Raw genomic sequence first — 9,878 nt, forward strand, 5'->3', positions numbered from 1 at the left:
TATTAAAATATAAATAGTTTTGTGGCCAATTAACTCCAATACAGTGTGTAACTAATAACTCATAAATTATAATGATATGAATGTGATTAGTGACTATTGGTTGATTATGGGAAAAATAGAAAATCAATCAAATCTCTAAGGAATTAGGGCACAAAAATTCAATGTAAGTTACGTCTTTAAAAATAATAAATTTGTTTTTAGAGAATTTTCTTTTGGCATATTTTAAATCTTCTAAACATTTAAACATCAGGGTAAAAAGTTGGACGAAGAATGATTTGATTCTGAAATTGTAACTTTACACTAAGACTTAAAACAGGGATTAGTATTGGTTTAAGAAAACTAGAGCCCCAAATTAGTGCCATTAGCCTATCAAGTTAGGGATCTCAATATATGCCCAAATCTATTTTATTTATCCTTGTATGCCCTTAACAAAGTGCTCTTTCCAGCCGATCTTCAATCAGACTTTCTCGCTATCAGGAGGGCTCTTTTCTTAAGATTGAGATTAGATGAATAAAATGGTCGAGTGCGGCAGAATGGGAGTGAAATGAGAGACAAAGTGATTGCATTTCAAATTCAATAGGGAATAAGGGACAACATGGACTCATTGGATTCAATGGACAAAAACCCATTGTTTGGACTTTCTGTAGAGACCGTTGAAGGTCCAAAGGTCCTCAAGGAAGAAGTAAGTCTGATTCCTGTGCAAGTTCTAAAGCCTGTTACTCTTTCTACTCTTTTAACAAAGGCAGTTTTTGTAGAACATTTCAAGAAGAATACACAAGAATACACACTATAATCCTGCAGCTGAATGTATGCCAATCCGGAAAGTTCCTAAAGCTTTTGGTTGGAGAAGCAGCTGCTCTCCTCAGGATTTGCTGGAGATGCAGACAGGGGGAAGCGAGCAGAATCCATCTCCGGCCAACAAGATGGATGAACTGCTGCTCCTCAGCAAAGCTAACACAGGCTTCAGCAGATCTGACGCCCTGACAGTCACTGAAAACTGGCTCAAGAGCACATCCCGGTACATCTGCCGGGCTTCCAACTCCTCCGAGCGGACCGAGGAACGGCACTGTCGAGGGAAAATGAGGGTAGGCAGAATCTGCTTTGATATTAACAGAGGTTAGTGTACTGTTGTCACGGTGTTAAAGGAATCATGCATCGCTCACCTCGGGCCTGTGTGAATCAGGTGGTCCACCTGGCTGAGCAGATCATCAATGGGGAGCACAGACTCCCTGCTGTTCTTAGGGACTTCAACGAGATAAAACATCAGCAAAGAACTGTCCAAATAAAGAAAGCACATCACATGTAGCACAATGGACAAAAACATTCTGGACCTGCTGTTACACTGTAGTAAGTATGCTTATCCCTTAGTCCCCCATGCATCATTGTCTAGTTCATCTTATCCCAACCTACAAAGCTTGTGTTGTGAGCATTGTAAAGCAACAATAAACCCTTGTTTAATAAGAACCTCTAAAGGTAAGTTTTTATTAATCTTTTAGGGTATTATAATGTAAAAAACATACATTGTCATATTTCTTTGGATTGAAGAAATGGACATTGATATTTACTGTATCAAAAATATTGAGTGCCAATTGTTGTGGAATATTTCAATAAAAGCTCGGTAGAAGAGAATGATTTGTCTGATAAAACAGAGTCTTGATGAATGATCAAAGTTGCAAAAAGTCCATTTATTGCTTGCAAGCAGGAGGTCAAATACACAGGCACGTATCACGGTGCTCTGTGGAAATGGCGTCTCCGAGAACTAAAGACGCTGAGTTTTTATACACATGTGAAGAACATTCTCCGTGCCAGTTACGAGAAGCTGCAAAGCAGGTTGAGATAAGAGCCCAGGTGAAGCTGAGGGTAGCACACACACACACACAAGATCCTCCTCAGTGGCCGGTACAAATCATAATTAATTGACATGAAAGTAAAACTTGGATCCAGAACTTTCGTACAGAATAAGATATCAACCAAGGCCATGAAGAGGAGTCCTTTGTTTTGAAGCTTCTATGAGATCGAGTCAACCGTCCTCCCTTCTCAGGGCACAGCTACAAACTAACATTTTGTATCATGCTGCTCTTTGCACATCGGGGTCAAATACAGGACACTTGAGATACGGCTTTAGCACAAAACAATGTTATAACATATTTTTACCATTACATTCCACTCTTTTGATTATTCTTTAATCACACATAATATTGCAAAAAAATATGTTTTTGTGAGACCATGTCTCGTGTTTAGCAAGCAAATGTAAACCACTCTTTAGATGGCTGATTACAAAATCACAAAAAGATACTTAGATAATGATAAGATAAACTGAAGCAAGCAATAATATGAATAAAACCGTAGTGACACAAACGACTACTGTGTCGCCTGAGCCCACTAATGGTACTGGAACCTTCTTGCAATGGGACGCGTGGACCCAAGTTGCCCTCTCATCTACTTTGACAGCTGTTTGGGTGACGAGGAGGATCTGGAATGGTCCCTGCCAGCGTCGTGCTTTCCAGTTTTTTCTTCTGAAGTCTTTCACCATCACAAAGTCACCAGGTTTCAGCTTGTGGAGTGGGCCTTCAGCTGGTTTTGGGAGGGCGGCTGCAACCTGTTGTCGTATGTTAGACAGAGCAGAAGAGAGTTGTGCACAATATTTTAACATTTCATGTTCGCATAATGCGGTTGAAGGGAGTGGTGCCGTCGGTGCCTCGGTTCCTACGTGAGGAGGAAAACCAAACAATATCTCTAAGGGACTTCGTGTTCGTTTTCTCATGCGCATGTACATCAACACTAGAGGCAGGGCTTTTGTCCAGGGCAGACGTGTGTCTGCACAGCATTTTGCCAATTTGGTTTTGAGTGTGCCATTTTCTCGTTCCACAGCCCCTCCACTGGCTGGATGGTATGCGCAGTGTGTTTTTAAATCAATACCCAGGTATGCGCTTAATTCTGTAATGGCCTGGTTGACAAAATGAGAACCATTGTCACTTGATATTTTAGAAGGAATGCCCCATCGAGGAATGATTTCAGAAATCAGGGCCATGGCTACTGTTGCAGCGGTTTGTTTGCTTGATGGAAAAACCTTCACCCACTTGGAAAACATGTCCACCATCACTTGACAGTGTTTCTTACCTTGTGATGGAGACAACTCCACAAAATCCATCATAATGTGCTCAAACGGGCGGGTTGGTGGTGGGTGTGCAGCCTGGCTGGACACGCCCACGGGCCTGCCTACATTGTGAGTAGAACAGGTGACACATGCAGAACAGAATTTTTGTGCATATGCAGTGAACCCTTTTGTAAACCACGTCTCATTAAGTGCACGTAACATTCCCACTTTTGACACATGGTCTAACCCATGAGTCAACTTAGCATAATGAGCAAAATAGTGTTTAGGTAAACACGGCTTGCCGTCGGGTCCAGTCCAGATACCGTTGGTGTAAACACAGCCAGATGTGGACCAAAGCCGTCTTTCATCAGGGGTAGAGAGTGACTGCATCGCTGTGAGAGAGGAGGGAACTGACACTCAACGAGCCGTTTTCTGGAAACCCAAACTCTTTTGTCCAGTATGGGAGACACTCTGTACATGTTTTCCCGTATTTCTGCTGCATCATTGCCACAATCGGACCCGACGTTCCGTGTGTTTTGCGGACTGGCCACCCATCTTTTACTGGTGGACCCTACCGGTTTACTTATTACAATACAGTCGTCACCGTAAGGCTTAGTTTCTTTACTCAAGGAAAAACTTTGCAAAAACCCCACTCAAAAACTCACGCTTCAATTTTGCCACGATCTTGTTCTAAAGGTAATTCAATAGAACTCACGTTTGGTTATCAAAAACAGTGATATTGTTTTGAATGTTTTTCAGTGTAAAACTCACGCTTTGATATTGCCACGGTCTTATTCTAAGGGTAATTCAGTAGAACTCACGTTTGGTTATCAATAACAGTGATATCGTTTTACCTGCTTCAGCATAAAATTCACGTACGCTATTTCCACGATCTTATTCCACAGGTGGAATTCACGTTTGGTCAATAGCAACGGTCTTATTTTACCCGGGTAGTCAAGCGATCTGCGTTACGATCTCGGAGAATTTGTTCCGAGTGAAATCTTTACCGTAAGCAATCCTGTCTTCTACTTGTAGTCTAGCGATGTTACGATCTCGGAGAATTTGTTCCGAGTGAAATCGTACACGATCCTATCTACCTTCGCATAAAATGATGCATTAGAAATATCCCGGAATCATGTACTCAAAAAAATATTAAAAGATTATTATAAGAAAAAAACACCCAAAATGTTAAAAAATATTAAAATAATTTTATTCCCCAGACTATAACAACCACTTGATCAGTCATCCGTTTCCGTTATGTTCAACTCTTACTGTTACTTTATAATCGGAATTTCAACTTCTTACCCGAGTTTGTAGAAATTAATTCTTTTTCGCTGGATACACGTGACGTCGATCAGGACTCCTCTGGTTTCCGCCGGTCCTTTCTCTCTTGTCTAAGGAGGTATGAGGCAGGATCATCAGCTGGTGGCACTGCAAATTATTTGAATCTTATCAAGATAAAAAAACTTAGATTTAGAAGTGTTAGATAATTGATCTTGTTTTAAGAGTGAATTTCTTATTTTTAGTGTTTAACTTTACACTAAAATCTTAAATCAAGCACAACCTTATCTTTTTTGTCTCAAATAGGCATGACATCTTAAAATTAGTCAGATAACTGTTAAATTAAGATCTTTTACATCTCTCCCTCAAATTCTCATCAATAAAGCTTGTTTTAAGATTCAGTAAACTCAAGTTGCTTGATTCAAGAGTCACACAAAAAGCATCTGAAAGAAACAGAGTTTATTATTGCTCTGACTTCAAGCATGTTCAGACAATGTGAGGATAAATTATACAGCCTTCACCACAACTCACCATACAGTCCATGGAATTGTTTAATGACCAAAACAGTTTGTTAACAAAAACAGGCCCAGGAAACCGGCAAACTTGATCACCCAATAAATCAATGCTTCCCTTTCATTCCTCCATTTTAATGTCTACTTCTGTGGGCAATAATATCACAAAGACTATATTTTATTGGCACAAACATATGTTCCTTGAAACTAACAGAAAAATAAGAAATACAGTCAATGAGTTCATGTACAAATTCTGTAGCCTGGGCAACATTGGGAACTGCCACCTCATATGCCAGCAATTCTGGACTCAAATTCAGTGTCTCATAACGCTGGTACTCAAAAGCAACATAAGAGGAATCAATCACAAATATATCTTTTATCAGTCCGAACACTGGGAAAGCATCATCTACATCTACAATAATCATAGATTTACCACTAATGTACTTATTGCCATTGAGGATGTACCATTTCACTGAGACAACAGATTGCATGACCTCTACGCCTAGAAAATCTTTGACTTTTCTCTTGACATAATCAAAATTTTTGACAGCTGAGACAGGCCCCGATTCTCTTTCACTAGCAAAAATTGGATGCTCAATGCCTATTTCATTTTGACAACATTCAAGGAACTGGTTATGGTTTGCAAGCGATTTACAGACATTTTTGAAATTTAACTTAGAAGCCCACTGCTTAAAATAACTGTGCTTAGCTTCAAATCGCATACACATACTTCTTATTAATGGACCAAGAGATATGATTTGGCTTGGTAGATGTAACATGTAATGTTGCTTGGGTATTACATTGGCTTCAGAGAAAAGTTCTTTGAAATGATGCAGATGTTGCTCAATCATGCGTCTGAGCCGTAACACGGTTTCTAAAGAAATAACAGGAGCAAGGACAATTTGAACAATCTCAATTAACTTGAGAATAAATTTGACATACTCGTTGTCCATACCGTTCAAAAGAAAAGGTAGGATTTTTAAAAGTATCAACATTTGTCCACATGACTGCTTTAATTTATTGTCATTAGCAGCTAAAGTACTGACACTAATAGGACATGGCTTATCTCTTATGTCTAGAGGTGAGTAAGGGAAATTTAGAATAGCTGAGTTAATCTCATCTAATTCTATCTGTCCTGACAGAATCAGGTTTTTTAATACAAGCTTTATTTCCATTGGTGCAACACCTTCAAAAATGACATGCATTATATCCTGTGGTGTTTGTTTGATCAGATCAAATGCTGGAACATCAACTAGTCTGCTTCTTCTGTTAATCCCATAAGTGGTTTTGAGGGATGCTTTCAATGTTTCTGTGCTTGCCTTATCTATTTCAACACACTGCCTAATGTGCTTTTCCAAAGTTCTTTCAGCAAACCTATTCTCCTCAAAAATACTTTGCATATCCTCAAAGGAGCATTCACAATGTCTACATTTGCTATAAGCAAAACCAACACCTTGTTTAAATCCAGCAATATCATGTTGGGCAAGTGTGTCTCCACATATGGCGATCACAGCACCAAACAACTCAATTTCACCATTTGGGGTGTCAATCCTAACACCATTGTACAGAAGTGTCAGATCTTTTTGGATTCTTTTTAGTATAACATCAACACCCCACTGAGAAATATTGTTTGCCTTGGCAATAGCCAGGAGTCTTATTGCAGCCAACTTCAACCTAAATTTTGGATCTATATTCCCTAAACTATAATAAAACATCAGTAATTTATTTGCAGAGGCATGGGCGCCTAAAGGGTTACATATTTCAATTTCATCGGTGTACAATAGTATTTGCAATGCATTTGGCCTTTGAGAATATAATGGATGGGATGTAAAAAGGGCTCCATCAGTAAAATCATACAAGAATCCCTCACTTCTTTGTGGTACAGTGGTTAACATGGTGAAGATTCTGGGATTGGTCAGTAACTGCTTAAGACTTTGAATGAGTGGTACATAGTAAAAACTTTTGCCTCTTAAGGCCATGACCCTTGATAGACCACGCTTTACCCAACAAATCTTCTGGGACACCACAACTTCCTCTGGGTTGACTGGATTGAATAGTTCCCGGATGGTTTTATTCTGTCCATATGCTGTGGTTGAGAAAGGATCCATGAACGCATCAAACGTAGCCAAAGCCTCCCCTTGGAGCTGAGCAGTTGTGTCTGGATTCTCTTCAAACACCCTTCTGATTCTCTCCCTTAGTGTGTCAATGAGAGCAGCTTGGTACTGTTGCACCCCTGAGATGACACTGTTGACAGTTCTCTGGGAAAATATTTAAAATGTAAATAATTTTGTCACCCATATAATTCACAAGCCCATATTTTACATTAGAATAATTTAAATTAATAGTACCATTAAAGCATTTGCCCATGAAGATAAATTTACCTGTGATAACTGGCACTGTTCCCGGACACTGATGGCGAATGCCGCTGCGGATCTAGCTATATCAGGTCTGGTTCTGGAGGTCACAGCAACAGCGTCTTCCTTTATAAAATGAGTTGTAATTTTTTAAGAGCGAGTAGATGGACACAGTCAAAGTTGCAATTGATTTGAAAGGAAATGGACATTTTTGAGGAGATGCCCGAGAGGGGAAAGACTTCATTTTAATCCCGTATTCGCTTCACTGGTCTGGAACCTGAGCAGCTCTATCGTCTAAGGTAAGAGGAATTAAATGTTTTTTTTAATGTTTAATCTTAGCATTCAATGGAGATAATACCTATGAAAGAGAAAGTGTGCATAGGCTACTCAAATCATGCATGATTAACGCGCACACTCGCAGTGTGGATTCAATGAGGCCCATATTTAAATATATCGTTATATGTAGGACAAAAATATTAAATTACATAACAAGTCAGCATCACACAGAGAGCAACCTAATTGGCACGATAAGATTGAAAATAAATTGAATTGTGGAAACTTACGGACTCAAGGCGGCCGTCAGCTTCAGGCTGTGGTGACGGTTCAGGTAAAGAGGGGACAGCCGTAGTGCTGGCCGCTGCAGGAGTGCTACAGCTGGCAAACACCGAAACACCAAATGTTTCCTGTCCCAAAGACCGAGAAGGCGTCGTACTCCATCCGCTTGGTGGGCATCCAGTCCTCAAATACTGAAGGTGCGTCCGTTTAATGTGGCGAAAGAAAGAGTTAAAAACTCTAAAGTCCTGTTCACATCCATCAATACCACAGTAAACCCAAAAATCCGGGCTGCGACTGTGACTTTTATTAATGTGGCTAAGGAGTACTTTAAGACTTAAAGCAACAAAGACGAAACATATCATACACCTCCACGCCGCCATGATGCACCGTTGTTGTCGCGGGCTAATGATCCAGAGGTGGATGGGGAGGGGGGCACTCATGAAATAATTTGTTATTATTTTAACAATACATTCCTCTAATTATAAATGCGACTTAATTAATTTTACGATGGTAAGTTTTTAAAAAATAATATTTTGCTAACATGTTCATGTTTACGTCCGATCATTTCTGCGCATCCTCAGTTCATGTCCTCCAACGGTCCCACCTCAATGACGTCAGTGTTCGCGGTTCACCGCTTGAGTAACTGAAAGATTTGGGTGCGTTACATTTGACGAAGAAGTGCAAGAAGAGCGGCTCAATGTCAGTAAACTTTATTGAATTAGTAAATATTACTATGTCGGTATATGCTTAGCAAGCTAGCTAATTGTTAGCTAATGTGCACTTTTACACGCTAGCCGTTAGCTAACGAACTCTGTTTGCCTATGGGTTTTCCCGGGTAGTTCTACGATACCGCCTGTTAATGCTTCAGGGAGCTGATGAATCTAAGATGGATACTTTTGACGATGCCACTCTATCGGTGTTGGAGGGTAAGTCATGAATACAATTTATATCTGATGCATTGATGCTATTTATGGAGTGTACTTTATTAATAACTGAATACTTTTATTTGAAATCCAACATTTTTCTGCTTTCTCGGTTTTTCCTCAACCGTCATTTGCTTAACGAATTTATAATATTCTTAGGATGAAACATTTTAAGTAAGAGTCAGAATTCTAAAGCAAAATATATGGTTGTAAAATAGAAATCCCACATTTTAAAAACACGCGGTCTGCAGTGTCCCGCAGGCGGGAACGTTACCCTTCCCCCCCAACATTGTAAATCATCAGATTGTTATGTAGCAGTCATTATACCTCATTTGAAAGCTTGGACTCTTATGAATCAATACATGACAATGTAAAATATGTGTTTATACAATGTCAAGTCAATCGATATCTTTTATTAACCAAATTAACCAAAAATGCCCTCCGCCCTTGGTGCTTCACTACCTTCTAGCTGCAGTGTACAGCCTTACTAAATAAATTGATTGGTTCTGTAGCTTGCTACTGCTTTATCTAAAGATAGATATTTGTCATATATCTCACAGCTGCCAGTGTTGATGAGGAGGCTTTGAAAGGCCTTAGCCGGGATGACCTGAGGGATCTTTTTCCTGGCCCAGAGAATTTCCTCAAAAGAAAGAAACTTTGGAATTTCATCAGTGAAAATGTAAACACAAATTGTCACAGAAGATTATAGACTATTACCCAATGTTACGGGATGATGATCCAAACATGCCTTATGTAAGTATTATTTTTTTATCTAAACCAAAACTTTGGGCAGGTCAGCAACAAGACAAACAACGTATCTAACATTCTTTTACCACAGCTGACTATCTACACCAAAATGTACAAGCGACTCCAAAATATGAGATCCCCACGGAAGAGGCAAGGCTCTGTACCACAAAGAGGAGCGGCAAAGACAGCTCTCTTCAGTGCAGACAACCAAGACATGGAGACGGATTGGACAGACACAAGCAACTCAAGTGATAATACCTTACTTCTTGAGAGCAATGATGACCTTACCGAGGACAACTCCAGTGAAGGTGTGCAAATTGTTTGCAAAAAATGAAGGGGTGCTGTTAGACTACTGTTTTTTTGTCTAAAAATTGTCTAATCATGTAATGAAACTATAGTTGTCTGTATT

General features: G+C 39.6%; 2 long non-coding RNA genes across 2 annotated transcripts; one reads left to right on the forward strand and one right to left on the reverse strand.

Annotated features, from left to right (window-relative positions):
• Positions 1 to 4,822: 4,822 nt before the first annotated feature.
• On the reverse strand, positions 4,823 to 8,352 carry LOC120812774 (uncharacterized). The gene is made up of 3 exons (XR_013455283.1): positions 7,808 to 8,352; positions 7,272 to 7,370; positions 4,823 to 7,148 (listed from the first exon to the last, which is right to left on the reverse strand). It is a non-coding gene; the product is annotated as an uncharacterized LOC120812774 (long non-coding RNA).
• LOC144391372 (uncharacterized) lies at positions 7,950 to 9,406 on the forward strand. Its single transcript, XR_013455284.1, has 3 exons — positions 7,950 to 7,996; positions 8,381 to 8,725; positions 9,283 to 9,406. It is a non-coding gene; the product is annotated as an uncharacterized LOC144391372 (long non-coding RNA).
• The last annotated feature ends 472 nt before the right edge of the window (positions 9,407 to 9,878 follow it).

Source organism: Gasterosteus aculeatus, chromosome Y (genome assembly GCF_964276395.1).
Source record: "Gasterosteus aculeatus chromosome Y, fGasAcu3.hap1.1, whole genome shotgun sequence".
Classification (NCBI taxonomy): Eukaryota; Metazoa; Chordata; class Actinopteri; order Perciformes; family Gasterosteidae; genus Gasterosteus; species Gasterosteus aculeatus.